Here is a 17,926-nt window from a genome sequence, read left to right as displayed (position 1 = left end):
CCACGTGGTAATGTTTTTTATTTTTTAATTAATTTTTGAATCCACGTTGAATTTTTTATATTTTATTTACTTTTAAAATTGTTTTTTATTAATATTTATTTATAATTAATTTTTAATTTTTATGAGGATTTATTTATAAATTAATTGTTAAAATATTATCTAGGGGGCTTTAGTTACTTTGTCTTAAACATAGCCTAATAATGCAATTTTGAAAGCTATTGTATAAAACAAGTATATAAACTTTATCATTTGTTAAAAAACTGTCGATGTGGGACTCTATCATTTCCAAATTTAAGCAAAAACCAACTTTGCCACTGAAGCTACCATTCCCTTCTCACCTCGACCTTTAACATACTATGAAGCTACCATTCTTTAGCATCAGACCCAAAGTTGACAATTTTTAGCTGAACTACAATCAAGTTAAACACCTGTCTATCTCATGAATAACATTGATATGAGTTCTTGGTAAAGACAATCGCAACAAGGGAATTGAAGACGATGACATGCGCTTAGGTTTTACTCTATCAATAGATGTCTTGATATTGTTGTTACTTGCAGAAGTTGTTGAGGCCATTTTAGTCTTCTTTGAACCACTTGTGGTGGCTGTCACGGTGGTGCTTTCGTTTTCGATGTTGATCTTTCGAAACACATGCGATATCACCCATTCATGAATTAAAATATATAGGAAAAATCATTATAATGGTGGTTTCTTAAATGTGTAACTCTTTTAAAGTGATGATGATGTAGTTTCACTGCCATTTTTGATTGATAAGATGACTTTGATTAACCAAGGTAAAGGCGGTGAATTCAGAATCAACGAGAATGGTGTACTGAGGTTTGGTGATCGAGTTTGTGTTCCTGATGTTGTTGAGCTTCGAAAGAGTATTCTGGAAGAAGGACACCGTAGTGGATTAAGTATTCATCCTGATGCTACCAAGATGTATCATGATTTGAAAAGCTGTTTTGGTGGCCTGGAATGAAGAAAGAAATTGCTGAGTTTGTGTATTCTCGTTTGATGTGTCAGAAGTCAAAAATTGAGCATCAGAAGCCATCTGGGTTTATGCAACCGATGTTTATTCCTGAGTGGAAGTGGGATAGCATATCAATAGATTTTGTTTCTGGTTTGCCGAGAACTATTAAGAATTGTGAAGCTATCTGGGTTGTTGTAGACAGGTTAACGAAGTCTGCACTTTTTATACTAGTAAGAATGGATTATCCGATGGAGAAGCTGGCTCAGTTGTATATTGAGAAGATAGTTAGTCTACATGGTATTCCATCGAGTATCGTGTCAGACAGAGATCCAAGATTTACGTCTAAGTTCTGGGAAGTTTTGCAGAAGGCTTTGGGTACTAAACTGAGATTGAGTTCTGCTTATCATCCACAGACAGATGGACAGACTGAGAGGACGATTCAATCGTTGGAGGATTTGTTGTGTGCGTGTGTACTAGAAAAAGGAGGTGCTTGGGATAGTTATCTGCCTTTGATCGAGTTTACCTACAACAACAGTTTTCATTCGAGCATTGGTATGGCTCTGTTTGAGGCTTTGTATGGTAGGAGATGTAGAACACCGTTGTGTTGGTACGAATCTGGTGAGAGTGTTGTGACCGGACCTGAAATTATACAACAAACTACGGAAAAGATTAAGATGATTCAAGAGAAGATGAAAGCTTCTCAGAGTCGTCAGAAGAGTTACCATGACAAGAGGAGAAAGACACTTGAGTTTCAAGATGGAGATCATGTGTTTATGAGAGTTACTCCTATGACGGGTATTGGCCGGGCTTTGAAGTCAAAGAAGTTGACTCCACGTTTTATTGGACCGTTTCAAATTTCAGAACGAGTAGGCGAAGTTGCCTATCGTATTGCTTTACCGCCGATGCTTGCGAATTTGCATGATGTATTTCATGTATCTCAGTTGAGGAAATACGTTGCGGATCCGTCTCATGTAATCCAGATAGATGATGTACAGGTGAAAGACAACTTGACGGTTGAGGATTTACCCGTGAGGATTAAAGATCGGAAGCTGAAGAAGTTACATGGAAAAGAGATAGCTTTGGTCAGAGTGGCTTGGGGAGGACCGGCTGATGGGAATGTTGAAGGAGTGAAAAAAACTTAGAAAGGGGGGATTGAATAAGGGTTTCTTCCAAAAATGGTAGACAAAAATAAATCACACAATTATTTTTATCTTGGTTCGTTGTTAACTAATCTACTTCAGTCCACCCCTGACAAGGTGATTTACCTCAACTGAGGATTTAATCCACTAATCAAACTGATTATAATGGTTCTCCACTTAGATAACCTCTAAGTCTTCTAGAGTCTTCTGATCACAACTTGATCACTCTAGGAACTTCCTTTTACAATCAATGTAAAATAAATATTACAAGAGATTCAAATGCTTCTTAATAAGCTATAATTACAAAGTGATTTTTCTCTAAAGTTTAAGTTCTAACACTCACTAAAATATTACAAAGTTGTGAGGTTGAAGATGAAGTTCTTCTCTGCTTTTGTGTGATTTCAGTTTGACAGCGTTTTGGTTCTTTTTGTTTAAGAGTTGTTGCTGCTTCTGAATCAGAACTTCTATATATAGGCGTTGAGGAAATGTGACCGTTGGGAGCATTTAATGCTTTGCGTGAATAGTACACTGCTGCATTTAATGTTTCACTCTTTTGTCAACTACCTCTAGCCATGCTTCAACTGCTTTTACTGACTTTCTCTTTTGTAGCTTCTAACGTTCCTTTTGTCAGTCAGAGATTTGACGTTATAGCCTTTTCATCTTGTACTTGCTTCTGGACTCAGATTATGTAGAATAACTTTTGAATATCAGAGTCTTCAGCTTTAGTGCAGATGCAACTTCTGTCAACAGAATTGGAAGTGCTTTGGAGCGTGATACCATCAGATCTTCAGAGCTTTACTTCTGACTGCCATCTTCTGGTGTTTTCCAGATCATGTTCTCAATACTGCAAGACCATTTTCTGATGTCTTCCATGTTCTGATGAAGCCATCCAGATCTTCTGGGTCAGAGCTTCTGAACACTGATTTTGTGCATACTCTTTTAGACTTTTCCTGAAATGGAAAACGTGAATAATTAGAGTACCACATTATCTTATACAAAATTCATATATAATGTTATCATCAAAACTAAGAATATTGATCAGAACATTTCTTGTTCTAACAAATGTCACCTGGGAGCTAGAAAGCCAGATGAAGGATTCATATCCGGAGCTCTTTACTTGAGGTATGTTTTCGAGGATGAAAACTCTTTTAGTGGGGGAGCGTTGTAACAACCCATAAATTCTAATTTATTAATTTAATTGAATTTTAAATTAATTAATTAATATCAGTATTTTAATTTGGGATTATTGGAGAATTATGGATTAAGGGTTATTGGGTCGGATGGTGAAATTAGTAATGTGGGGGTACTAAGTGAGTAAGCCCATTGCTAATTATTTTATGTTTTCATAAAATAAAAGAAATAAGGAAAAAGAGTCAAAAACGTGAAAAAGGAGAAGTTGAAGAGAAGAGCTGAGGAACGTAAAGAGGAACAGAAGAGGAAGATACCAAAATCAAGAATTTGGCTAAGGTAAGGGGGGACTCTTCCAATTATCATCTCTTATCGTAATTATGAATGATAGGGTATGATTGGTTGTGTTGTTTGGGTCAATTTGATTATATGTCAGAGTTAGGTTTTTGGGTTCTAAAGAATTGATTAGAAATTGGGTTTTTGATGTATAAATTGATATAGGATGATAGTCTAATAAGTATGATTGAATCCTATGAATGAAAGTGTGAAAAATGACTGTTTTAGACTCAAAATCGTGGACTGATAGGAGTAAAAACGAGTGAGAATTGGACTGGTACAAAACTGCAGGTTTTGGAAAATTTTTGGTATTTCGCGTATGGAACAGTGTCATACGCGTATGAAATGAGGCCATACGCGTATGAGGGACAATCCCCAGGGACGATACGTGTATGATACGCAGCTGTCCTGTCCCAAAAACCAAGTTCTGGTGCATTGCATATGAGGAGCGTATGGGAGTGGCCATACGCGTATGAGAAATTTTGTGAGAGATTTTGGTTATGTTGATACGCGTATGAAGAAAACGATTCGCGTATGGGATGCTCTCAAGGCAATTTTGGTTCTGGTGAAACGCGTATGATACGCGTATGATGAAGGGCGATACGCGTATGGGCTAGGTCATGCGCGTATGGCTGCTGTGTGTTAAATTTTCTGTTTTGTGATTTTCTTCGAAAGTTCAATGATGCGTAACATTTGATCTGTAGGCCTGTTTTGAGTGCTGTTTGAGAATGATGAACCTTGTGATATGACCTTGTGTTTAATGATGATTTGAATTATATTGAATGATGCTAATATACATATGAACATACTTGATGATGATGATGATGATATGAGTATGTTGTGTATGTTGCATTCATTCATAGCCATTTGTTGAGGGTTGAATCCTAATGATGAGGGGATTCAGTGAAGGGCATAGTTCCCATTGTGTGGAATTTGAGCTGGAAGGGCCGTATCTTGACGATGTTGGATCGGTCGGTGGGTTATTCCCATTGATGATGTTTGGTACCACATGCATAGAGTCAGTTGCATTCATACGCATGAATTTGATAACATGATTGAATGTACTTCACTGTTATGATTGGCATTATGTGTTTTGTGTGATGATGGATTATCTGAATATAGATGAATTGGGTGAATAATATAACTATGGATGTGTTGTTATTTATAATGCAATAATATTTGTTAATTGCGAATGAGACTCACCCTTACACTATATTTTTCAGATTGAGGATATCGGCTTCGACTTGGTGAGGTTTAGCTCATTAGTCTTTGTTTAGTTAGCGTCAGGTGTCATGCTCTGATAGATGTAACACTGGGGAACGTTATGTTTTGAAATTAATTGATAACTCTGTTTTGTTTCAAATTAATTTTGAGGATTTGTGGTATTGATGATGAAATGCTATTTTGATAATTTATTCCGTTGTGTAAACGTGAGGTTGATGAGTTATGACGGATTATTCCCTAGTAAATGCGTGACAGTGACGAACAATGTTTATTTTATTATCAATTGTGGCACCCTTTTTTGCATGTACTCTGATTTAATTATTAATTCCGCGGGGGTTAAGAAGGGTGTTACATTCTTCGCCGCAGTTGTAGCAAGTCACGGTCTTCTCTCTACAATTAGTCGAAACATGCCCCGTCTTACCACACTTGAATCACTTCTTCTATCCAATCTTGCACTCATGTCCGCGATGTCCAAGTTCACCATAGTTATAGCTCCTAACAGGAGCACTAGAGTCTCCCCCACTAGGCTTCTTTTAGTCACCAGCTTTCGGATTTCCCTTACCATATGGCTTACCTCGGTCCATAGGCTTCTTACCCCTCTTGTCAACCAACTCGCGAGAGTGATTTAACTTCAACTTAATGTATCCTCTTCGAAAATTCTTCTAAAATTTACTAAATAAGAAATCGACGAATCCTCTAATACCTGATACCTTGTTTGATCTCGTCGCGGAGGCCATTCTTGAATTTGATACATTTTGAGAATTCAATCGCATCGTCATTGTTGTAGTGGGTGTAGTACTTCGCTAGCTCAACAAACTTGGAAGCATACTTCGGCACTGTCATATTACGTTGCTTCAACTCCAAAAAATCAATCTATTTCCTTCCCCGAACATCTTCAAGAAAGTACCACCTCAGAAATTCTCTTCTAAAAATAGCCCAAGTGATTGCTACACCATCAACATCAAGTTCAGCTCTAGTAGCAACCCACCAGTCATCAGCTTCTTCAGATAACATGTGAGTACCATACCTCACCTTCAGGTTCTCTGTAACGCCCGTATAATTTTAATATTAATTTAATCAAGAATATTGAATTAATAATTAGAATTATTAAGGATTTTGTGAAAATAATAAATAAATAATGGTTTATGGCATTTGGGCCATGTGAGAAATAGTAAAAGGGGGGTGTGATATAGGAAGGCCCTTTACTAATATTATTATTATTTTCATAAAATAATTGGAATTGGGAAGAAAGAAAGAACGTGAAAGAACAGAAGTCTGAGGAACGAGGAACGTGAAGGAGAACGATAGAGGGAGAGACCAAGAATCAAGAAATTTGTCTAAGGTAAGGGGGGACTTATCTGATTATCATCTATTATCGGGTTAGGGGTTGATAATACTGAATAGGTGTGGAATTCGGGTCGATTGAGTCATATGATAGGTTTAGGGATTGAGTCAATTGTATGATGTTTTGATCTCTATGTTTGAATCTATGATGTCTGCGTTGTTATGGTCTCAATTGATGTGTAATTGGTGTATTATGAGACGTATTTGGTGTTGTTTGTGCATTCTACTTCTCTAGGTTCGTACTGGTATGAATTGGGTGTGTTTGGAATGCATAGAATGCTGTTTTCTGCAGGTTGGGGTTTCTGAAATCGCCGGTTCGCGCCGCGTGCACAGGGTGGCGCCGCGAACAGGTGGACAGAATGCCAGGAAGTTGTGATACGCTCAGGTCGCGCCGCGTACCTGTGTTTGCGCCGCGAAGGCGTAACTTTTTTCTCGTTTCGCGCCGCGTGTGGATGTTTGCGCCGCGAACAACTTGGTAGAGAGCCAATGAATTTTGAGACGCTCAGTGCGCGCCGCGAACGGGTGATGGCGCCGCGTGCTGTTGGTGTTTTGAGATATTTTAAAAAGGTTCAAGATACATAACTTTTTAACCGTTGGTCCGTTTGATGCGCCGTTTTGAGCTAAACGAACCTTGTAGGATAATCTATATGATGATGATTGATTGGTTTTTAGAATGATGAAAATACATGTATGCTATTCTTGTTGAGTATGAAGATTGATGCAAATACGTGTATGTTTTGTGTATGATGATTATGGAATTGTAATTGAATGATGTTAATATATATGAACATACTTGAATGATGATGATGATGTTGACAACTTAACGGTTGAAACGTTACCTGTGAGGATTGAAGATAGAAGACTGAAGCAATTGCGTGGCAAGGAAATAGCTTTAGTCAGAGTAGCTTGGGGAGGACCAGCTGAAGGAAATGTTACCTAGGAGCTAGAGAGCCAGATGAAGGATTCGTATCCAGAGCTCTTTACCTGAGGTATGTTTTCGAGGACGAAAACTCTTTTAGTGGGGGAGAGTTGTAACGCCCGTATAATTTTAATATTAATTTAATCAAGAATATTGAATTAATAATTAGAATTATTAAGGATTTTGTGAAAATAATAAATAAATAATGGTTTATGGCATTTGGGCCATGTGAGAAATAGTAAAAGGGGGGGTGTGATATAGGAAGGCCCTTTACTAATATTATTATTATTTTCATAAAATAATTGGAATTGGGAAGAAAGAAAGAACGTGAAAGAACAGAAGTCTGAGGAACGAGGAACGTGAAGGAGAACGATAGAGGGAGAGACCAAGAATCAAGAAATTTGTCTAAGGTAAGGGGGGACTTATCTGATTATCATCTATTATCGGGTTAGGGGTTGATAATACTGAATAGGTGTGGAATTCGGGTCGATTGAGTCATATGATAGGTTTAGGGATTGAGTCAATTGTATGATGTTTTGATCTCTATGTTTGAATCTATGATGTCTGCGTTGTTATGGTCTCAATTGATGTGTAATTGGTGTATTATGAGACGTATTTGGTGTTGTTTGTGCATTCTATTTCTCTAGGTTCGTACTGGTATGAATTGGGTGTGTTTGGAATGCATAGAATGTTGTTTTCTGCAGGTTGGGGTTTCTGAAATCGCCGGTTCGCGCCGCGTGCACAGGGTGGCGCCGCGAACAGGTGGACAGAATGCCAGGAAGTTGTGATACGCTCAGGTCGCGCCGCATACCTGTGTTCGTGCCGCGAAGGCGTAACTTTTTTCTTGTTTCGCGCCGCGTGTGGATGTTTGCGCCGCGAACAGCTTGGCAGAGAGCCAATGAATTTTGGGACGCTCAGTGCGCGCCGCGAACGGGTGATGGCGCCGCGTGCTGTTGGTGTTTTGAGATATTTTAAAAAGGTTCAAGATGCATAACTTTTTAACCGTTGGTCCGTTTGATGCGCCGTTTTGAGCTAAACGAACCTTGTAGGATAATCTATATGATGATGATTGATTGGTTTTTAGAATGATGAAAATACATGTATGCTATTCTTGTTGAGTATGAAGATTGATGCAAATACGTGTATGTTTTGTGTATGATGATTATGGAATTGTAATTGAATGATGTTAATATATATGAACATACTTGAATGATGATGATGATGATGTTGATGATTGATGATTGATGATGATGATGATGGTATAAGTATGTTATATATGTTGCATTCATTCATGTTCATTGATGATACTGTATCCATAAGGGTGTGTTGGATCAGTGAAGGGCATGATTCCCATCGTGTGGAATCTGTGCTGGCAGGGCCGTATCTTGGACGATGTTGGATCGGTCATGGGTTATCCCCATTTGATGAGGATTGGTACCACATGCATAGTGTCAGTTCATACATATGCATAATTTATAACATGATTGGATGTATTCCAGTGTTGTAAATATTAATGATGTATTGATTTTGGTTTGCTTGTTGTGAATGTCTGTTTATGAAACAATTGGGTGAATGATACAACTGTGATGTGTTATGGCTTTATAACCTTATAACATTTGTTAATTATGATGAGACTCACCCTTACATGTTGTCATTTTCAGATTAAGGATAGCGGCTGTTCAACTCGGTGAGGATTAGCTCATGAGTCAGTGTTTTAGTAGCGTCAGGTGTCATGCTCTGATAGTTGTAACACTGGGGACGCGATTGTTTAGAGTTTATGATTATGAATCTAGTTATGTTTTTATGTTTTGAGGGATAAGTTTTAAAGATGTTAAACTTAGTCCGTTTTTGATAAATTTCCGCTGTGTGAACATGAAACGTTTTAATTTATGAATAATTACCTCAGTGAATGCATGACATGACTGAATGATATTTATTTATTATGAATTGTGGCACCCTTATTTCATGTACTCTGAATAATTGTTTTAAATTGCCGCGGGGTTAGTAAGGGGTGTTACATTCTCTGCACAATCAATCACCCGGAAGATCCTTTTGATATCCTTTAGCAACTTCTGAGCACCATCAGGATCGTGAGTGCCTTTGAACAACGGAGGATTGTTCCTCTGAAATTCCCCCAACTACCTGTTAGCACCAATCCCAGCTTCATTGGCATTCCCTCCTAGCACACCAGCAATCATGCCCAGAGCCTCTACAATAGCATCATCATTTCTTCCATTTCTTCGAGCCATTGTTCTGCTAATTACAAAACAATCTCCATTAGAACAAAAGTATCGACAATGATAACTCACACTAGTCGTATACAAGAGAAATATAACAAGACTCTGGTCACAATGAACGACTATGCTCTGATACCACTAATGTAACACCTTTCTAAACCCCCACGGAATATATTAATCAATTCAGAGTAACATGTAAAAAGGATGCTACAATTCTACAAAACCATATTTTTTAAAAACACATGTCATGCTATCACGAGGAACTCAAGAAATAACATTCACTAACATGTTAACACATCGAAAAAAGGTTCATAAGTTGAATAACATTAAACCATCGTTCATAATCTCCAAATACTTAACAAATTATTCAACCAAAATAAAATTAAGAGTTATCAAAAAACTCTCAAACAAACGTTTCTCAGTGTTACATATCAGAGCATGACACCGACACTACGACTAACGAACTAGCCTATAAGCTATCCTCACCAAAGCAAAAGCAGCTACTCTTCAATCTGAAAAACATCAACAGTAAGGGTGAGTCTCATCACAATTAACAAATGTTATGAACTTATAAACAATAACATTTCATAAGCATATTAATCACCCAATTATAACATATTCATATTTTCAGAGATTCATTCATCAACAACATCATATACAATCAATCACAATCATCGTGAAATAACACTGGAAACCTTCCAATCATGTTATAACAGCGTATATGCAGTGTACTGACACTATGCATGTGGTACCAATTCATCATGGGATTAACCCATCTGACCGATCTAAACATCACCGAGATACGACCCTGCTAGCACTAATTCCACACAATGGGAATTATGCCATCCACTAATCCAAAACATCACCGGGATTCAGCCACCAAATATGATTATGAATGCATGTAACATATAACATACTTACCAACATCATCGATTCAATGAACAATATCATCTCACCATAACTCACCGTTATCATCACCAATTAGTATGTACATGTCTTAGCATCATTCAATAATCAATCATATATTAATCACAACAATCATATCATAACGATATCAATCACATTGTTACATAATACCACCTATATCTACAATGTATAACATCACCAAAATAATTAAACCGAATTTTTAAAATAAAATCGGCCACTGCCCCAACATGTCATTTAATTATATATGATTTTTAATTATTGACACAACGCTCAAAACGATGCATAAAACAGACGCACGGTTCAAAAGATATGAATTTTAGAAAATATTTTTCAAAATAGCATCATGTGTAACCGGTTACAGCATACACGCTACCTGGTTACGCCTTTACGTCAACCTATTCGCTATTATGGAAATTCGCCTGTAACCGGTTACAGCAGGGAGGGTAATCGGTTACAGCAGTCAAAATTGCCTAGTTTCCCTATTTTTCCATGCGGTAACCGGTTACCGCATGCCCGGAACCAAAAAACTCAGTTTGACAGCATCTCAACCCCTCTACTCATCACCATTTCGTACCATTTTTATTAATTTTTAAATCAAATATTTTTTGTTTTTAGTATTATATCATTTTGTAGATGCTATTTCTAAAAGGGAGATCCAAGTCCAATGAAATTTGCAAAGCCCATTTGTTTGTCCAAGTTAATCAAAGTCCAAGCTTTGTAGCCCATTTAATGTCATTTGTGAGCCAAAATTTCAAAGCCAAGTTTGAGGTAGAGGGTCCACACTTGAAGGATTTACACGATCTGATTCAGCAAGAATTATATAAAAAATGGGAAAGGCTAACATGTGCCCCAAGAGCACAAGTTAATGAAATATTTATAGAAATATTTTATTGAAATGCGTGCATTCAATGTATCGAAACTTTAAATATAACTTTATTGCATTTAATTACATTTAATTATTTCTATTTATAGTATCCTTAACATGTGTCCTTTAACACGTTCCCTTAGGGCACATGTTAGCATGACCCATAAAAAATTCACAATTCCTTTACACTACAAAACAAAAAAAATAAGAAAGCTTTTCTCATGGCTCATGAAAATATCACGTTCCCTCTCCAATTCCCCACAAAATCAGGATTTGCTCATCCACCTCTAACGAAAATGATTCTTCCTTATCCTCCCAAATTCCTCTTTTATCCACACTTTCCATTTTCTATATGAAGGGACTGACATCATAGTGAAAAAGGGGAGGAAAAATGTTGCAAAGCTCTGCCAAAATGGATTTCAAAACCTTCCTCTAAAAAAATTGATCTGCTTCCTCCATCACTACTCAACCTTAAATCCTTCATCACACTTTCATTCAAACGGATTCTGCTCCACCTTCATACACAATCACCTCCATTAATCTTCTACCAACTTCACATAACCACCTTTAAAACTCTACATCATCACCAAACTGAATCAAACACAAACAAATCAGAACCGATTCAACAATATAAACCCTTACCTGCAAACTCAGCGCAACGATTCGCATAAATTCAGCGATTTCACCGTGCAACAACATCGAACCGACTTCACCATCTTCAATAAAAAACAAAACCATACTCACTTCATCGAATCTTCTGCAAAAAAATGGAAAAAAATCTCAATCTCCTTCATAACATCACCAATGCACAAATTCTTCAATGTTACCGATCGAAACACCGCAGCACTCAACCATCCGAACCAACACGCAGAACCGCGACATTCATCATCATCTTCAACACCGATAACAACACGAGAAGAGAGTTGGAGATGAGAGAGTGTTTTTCGGTTTAATCGAAGCAAAGGAGAGTGGATTAACGAGTTTGAGGATTTTCCTTTTGTGTTTTGAGTTTATGTGAAAGTAAAACATGGAAAGAGAGGGAGAGTAGACTGATAAAGCGAAATAAAGAGAAGGAGGCGGACAAGATGTTCCTTCACTAGAGTTTTTTGGTTTCAAATTGCTATGGGCTTGGAAGTGTTAAAGCCCAATCTTATTACCAGCCCCTGTACCATTTCTAGGGGATCACACCCCCTCTTGTCAGCTTCATTTTGTTTTTGGGCCTTAGCTATGCAGCCCAATGAATCTCTCTTGAGGCACCCCTATTATTGTTTTCTTTTAGCCCATTTTATTCTTCTTTTAGCCCAATTCTAGGTCTTTTACTTTGTTGGATTCTTGAATAGCTATGATAACGTGATCAAAGTGAGAGGTCAACGTACGCATTACCTTATAAACTATCATCTTATCAGTTAGGGTTTCACCATAACCCTTCATGATATGGACGAGTTTCTGCACCATCGATACATACTCTGCAACCTTTTCGTCTTATCCCATTGACAACAATTCATATTGTCGATGCAAGGTCTGCAACTTGACAACCTTGACTTTCTCACTGTAATTACAAAGCTTCTCAATTAAAATATCAAATCACTTGGTTTTGATGAAGATAACTTGGATATCAACTTTCATAAAGGATGAGAAAAAAGAATGTCAAGTCTTAGGAAAATCCATACTGATCGGTAAAATAGCAAGTGTGCTATTTTGCCTCTTGTAATAATAGGGAAAATTCCCCGAATATCGATCTCAGGGACTACGCAGGAATAATGAGTTCAATTCAAAGTTCAATTAAACAAAAACTTCAATTGAGTTTTGTTTGGTGATTATCACATAGCGAAAAGTAAAATAAGCAGTAAATGAAATTGACTTTTTAACAAATATGAGTAACATGCTAGGGATAGTGGATGATTGACAATGTAACAACTCTGAAATTTCTATTGCAACAACTTATTTTCAATAATCAATTACCGGTTCTTAAGGTTGTTTGATCCTAAGTCCTTAGTGAAAAAACCTTTGATCCTTCATTCTAAACCCTAAGTCCTTAGAGATTTACAATGAAATCAAGCAATTAAGTTATCAAGAATATTCGGTTACTATAAAGTAATCCTAGTCCTAGGTAATGTCAATTATAGCATATTCTCATGAAAGCATTATCAATGGTTGTCCAACCTAAACGATAATCATACATCAATTCCGATTTGTCCAAAAGGAAAAGCATTAGAAACATCAAGAAAATAAATCAACAATGAAAAACATGATTGTTATTGCAATTGCAAACTCAGAGTCATTACAAAGTGAAATCAGAGCCACCCCCTAGCATTGGGGGGTTTAGCTACTCATAGTATTCAAAGAAAACACAATAATGAATAAAGACATTACAAGAAATTGGAGGAGATTGAATCTTCAATTGCTTCCGTTCATGAAGATCTTCTTCTCTCCCAAACCCTTGCTTTCTCCAATCTTCTTTTGTATTCTTTTCTCTAATCTGTCAAAAGTCCCTCTCTCCTTCCACAAACATTGTTTAAATAGTATTAGCATCAGTCTTAGTGTCCACAAAAAGTCCAAAGTACCCTTAATACAAGACAGAGTAAAACAAATTAAAAAGTGAAGTTTCTGTCCGCATCCATCTACACGGGCCGTGTTGATTAACACGGGTGCCCGTGTTGATTTACTGTTTCACGTAAGGTTGAAATTCTGCCCAGGCCTATCAACACGGGCCGTGTTGATTAACACGGGTGCCCGTGTTGATTCATTGACTGACGTAGCTTTTTTCTTTGATGCAGGCCCATCAACACGGGCAGTGTTGATTAACACGGGCGCCCATGTTGATCCTGATTTTTCAACTTTTGGCTTTCCAGAGCGTCCAACATTCAGCTTTTAGTCCTTTTGAACCTATGCATCAACCTGCAATGTAACACCCCTTTTCTAACCCCAAATATATCATACAATCACACAGAGTAATCATGCATAAGGAAAAGGGAGTCACATGTTATTTTCATCACAATGAAAACCTAAAGCAAAACATCCAACATTCTTAATATGCAAAGATCATATTTGTAACACAATGTAAATCTCATGCTTTCATACATTATGCATAAACGCTTGCGGAAAACAATAGAATTGCTATTAAAATTTCAATGAATATATCCCATACTATATTCATCTACCAATATCGAATTAACATTTAAATCCACAATCTTGGCCACATAACCTCAAACAACATATCCGGAATCTCAAACAAATACATCCGAATATCCAACAAAACATAGGAAATAGCAATATCCAAACATAAGCATAAGTCTAAATAAAATCCCCCCAAGTGTTACATGATCAGAGCATATGACTCGCTACCTAATCCAATAACAAACTCAGGAGCTCCTCGGCTAAATCCTCGGACAAGCTACTACTCGTCGGAACCTGCACGTTATCAACGAAGGATAACATTCAAACAGAAGGGTGAGAATTCAAATTCTAAATAGAAAATATAATAATGGGAAATGCAACATAAGTAAGCATACATTACGAGAATTCATCACTCTTCACAAAACATGTATTTATCTCCAATATAAAGTTAACATGTTCAACTCAATTAATCATCACAATTAGTTCACAACCTCATATATTGCCAATTTAGATATATACACATATATCACTCATACATATATATTTCACATTTCACATCAAATATGTATTAATCACATATATCTCATTCTCATCACATTCTCTAATTCATATAAAATGATTCATCATTCCACATACATGCATATCAATCAAATTCGCATCCACACATTCATACCACATAATCACACATAACAATATTTCACACCGACACGTGCGACTCAAGTGCGACTCTATGCGATATGCATGTGGATCCCTCTGTTATCATTTCCGGTCATGCCGATTGTCATTCTCTCTAGACTAGATAACCACCTCAAAGCCCCATACTCGTTAAGCTTTCAAACCCCGTACTCGTTAGGTTTGGGACAAGTAAATAACCTTCGCGAGATTACCCAACATTGCCACTTTCAAAGACTCATGCTTGCGTACGTGTGCAACAAAACAAGACTCATGCATTTAAGACGATCTCTCTATCTCTTAAACTACACAATCACATCTTTCCAACCTTGCACAACATTACACAACATGCAATTCAATCCAATCTCAACACAATTATCATTTAGCATTCCATTACATAATACATTCAATTACACCTCACACATGTTATTTAATCAATTAATAAGACATATCGAACATATAGAAGTAATAGGTATGCAAGCCAAGTCTTAAACAAACAAGAAAATATTTTTGAATATAGTTCGCGCCGCCAACCCTTGGTCGCGCCGCGAAGTAACAGACAGAAACAAGGTATCTAAAAAATGCATTCAGTTCGCGCCGCATCCACATGTGCGCGCCGCGAAGTACATGGCAGAACCAAATCATTTCAGAATTCATTCAGTTCGCGCCGCCACCTCTCGTTCGCGTCGCGAAGACAGCGAAAAATGAATTTTCTGTGTAAACTCAGCACAGTTCCCTCTTTTTCATTTCATTACTCAATTCACAGTTCAGTTCATTATTTGCACACGAATTTCACATACATAATATACACATAACCCATATGTATCCTTAGATTCATCAAAGTTTCATTAATCATGCAAATCCATGAATTTCACCCAAATCCCAAAGTTAGGTTTTTACATTCTTTTCATCCAACATATTATAAATCAAAACCCACCCATAGAATCAAGTAAAGAATCATGAATTACATGTTATTTCTACCCATTCCAAGCATAAACAACATCAAACAACACAAATCTCATGGATTATGAAAATACCCAAAGTGAAATCCCATGTTTTAACACATACAACATTACCCAATCATAGATTCTACAAGAATTTGTATTCAAACCCTTACCTCTTGAATTTCTCCTTCTAACTTCAAGAATCTACAATCCTTTCCTCTTCTCTCTTCTACTCTTTTGCCTCTTTTCTCTTCTCTACTTTTCTTTCTATCTTTCTATCTAATTTAGGTTAACTCATAAAATTCTCTCCTAACTCTCATTATCTCATTGGGCTTAACCCACCTACTACTCTTTCTCACTCAACTAAGCCCATTTAACTAATTTCAAATAAAATTCTACCATTTATTAATTAGCTAAATAACATATTGTCACCCAATTAAATAATTATCGCGCAAACAATAATTAAATAAAACACATAAACAATTATCAATTATCAAATAATCCTAATTAATTAAATCTAATAAAAATAGGATGTTACAACTTTCCCCCACTTAAAAGATTTTCGGCCTCAAAAATTACCTCAAACAAACAACTCCGGATACGATTCCTTCATCTTATCCTCGAGTTCCCAAGTGATATTACCATCGGCCACTCCACCCCATATCACTTTCGCCAAAGCAATCTCCTTACCACGAAGCTTCTTCACCTCTCGATCTTCAATTCGCATAGGTGATGTATCAACCGTCAAATTATTCCTCACTTGAACATCATCTAATTGAACAACATGCGATGGATCCGCAATATACCTCCTCAATTGAGACACATGGAACACATCGTGAAGATTAGAAAGAGACGGTGGCAATGCAATCCGATATGCCACTTCACCTACCCTCTCCGAAATCTGATAAGGACCAATGAAACGCGGCGTCAACTTACGCGACTTCAATGCTCTACCAACACCCGTTATTGGCGTAACTCGAAGAAACACATGATCATCCTTCTCAAACTCAAGAGCCTTCCTCCTCTTATCATGGTAACTCTTCTGACGACTTTGAGAAGCCTTCATCTTCTCTTGAATCATCTTAATCTTATCCGTAGTCTCTTGAATTAACTTGGGTCCAACCACAGCATTCTCCCCCGATTCATACCAACACAAAGGAGTCCTACACCTTCTACCATAAAGAGCCTCAAAAGGTGCCATTCCAATACTCGAATGGAAACTATTGTTATACGTAAACTCAACCAAAGGTAAGAAACTATCCCAATTTCCTCCTTGTTCCAAAACACAAGACCTCAAAAGATCTTCAAGCGACTGAATAGTTCTCTCCGATTGACCATCAGTTTGCGGATGATACGCCGAACTCAAACGCAACTTCGTACCCAAAGCACTTTGCAAACCCTCCCAAAATCTAGAAGTGAACCTTGGATCTCTATCCGAAACCATACTTGATGGAATACCATGTAAACACACAATCTTCTCAATGTATAACTTAGCAAGTCTTTCCATCGAATAGTCCATCCTCATCGGAATAAAATGAGCACATTTCGTCAATCTATCCACAACGACCCAAATTGCCTCGCAATTACTCGATGTCCTTGGCAAACCCGAAACAAAATCCATAGAGATACTATCCCACTTCCACTCGGGAATAGATAACGGTTGCATCAAACCAGACGGCTTTTGATGTTCAATCTTTGACTTTTGACAAGTCAAACATGTAACACCCTTCTAATACCCCGCATAAATAATAAATAATAATCAGAGTAAACATGAAAAAGGGCATTACAACTTCCAAATAATTAAACAATAATACTCATGTCATGCCATAAAGGAGAACGTCAACCAAATTTATTCAGATTCATCATGTTAACACAGCGGAATTATCTATAATATCTGAATAACAAACAGCCAAGTCACAAACTTAGAGCGTCAACATACAAATCCATCCAAAATAAAAAGTTCAGCAAATAATTCTAAACGACGCCCCCAGTGTTACACGACCAGAGCATGACACGGACCCAACTGACTCTAACGAACTACTTGACGAGCTAATCCTCACCAAGTACGAGAGCTACTCCTCAATCTGAAAAATAACAACAGTA

Source organism: Vicia villosa, unplaced genomic scaffold (assembly GCF_029867415.1).
Source record: "Vicia villosa cultivar HV-30 ecotype Madison, WI unplaced genomic scaffold, Vvil1.0 ctg.003857F_1_1, whole genome shotgun sequence".
Taxonomy (NCBI): Eukaryota; Viridiplantae; Streptophyta; class Magnoliopsida; order Fabales; family Fabaceae; genus Vicia; species Vicia villosa.
This window is presented reverse-complemented; position numbering follows the sequence as displayed.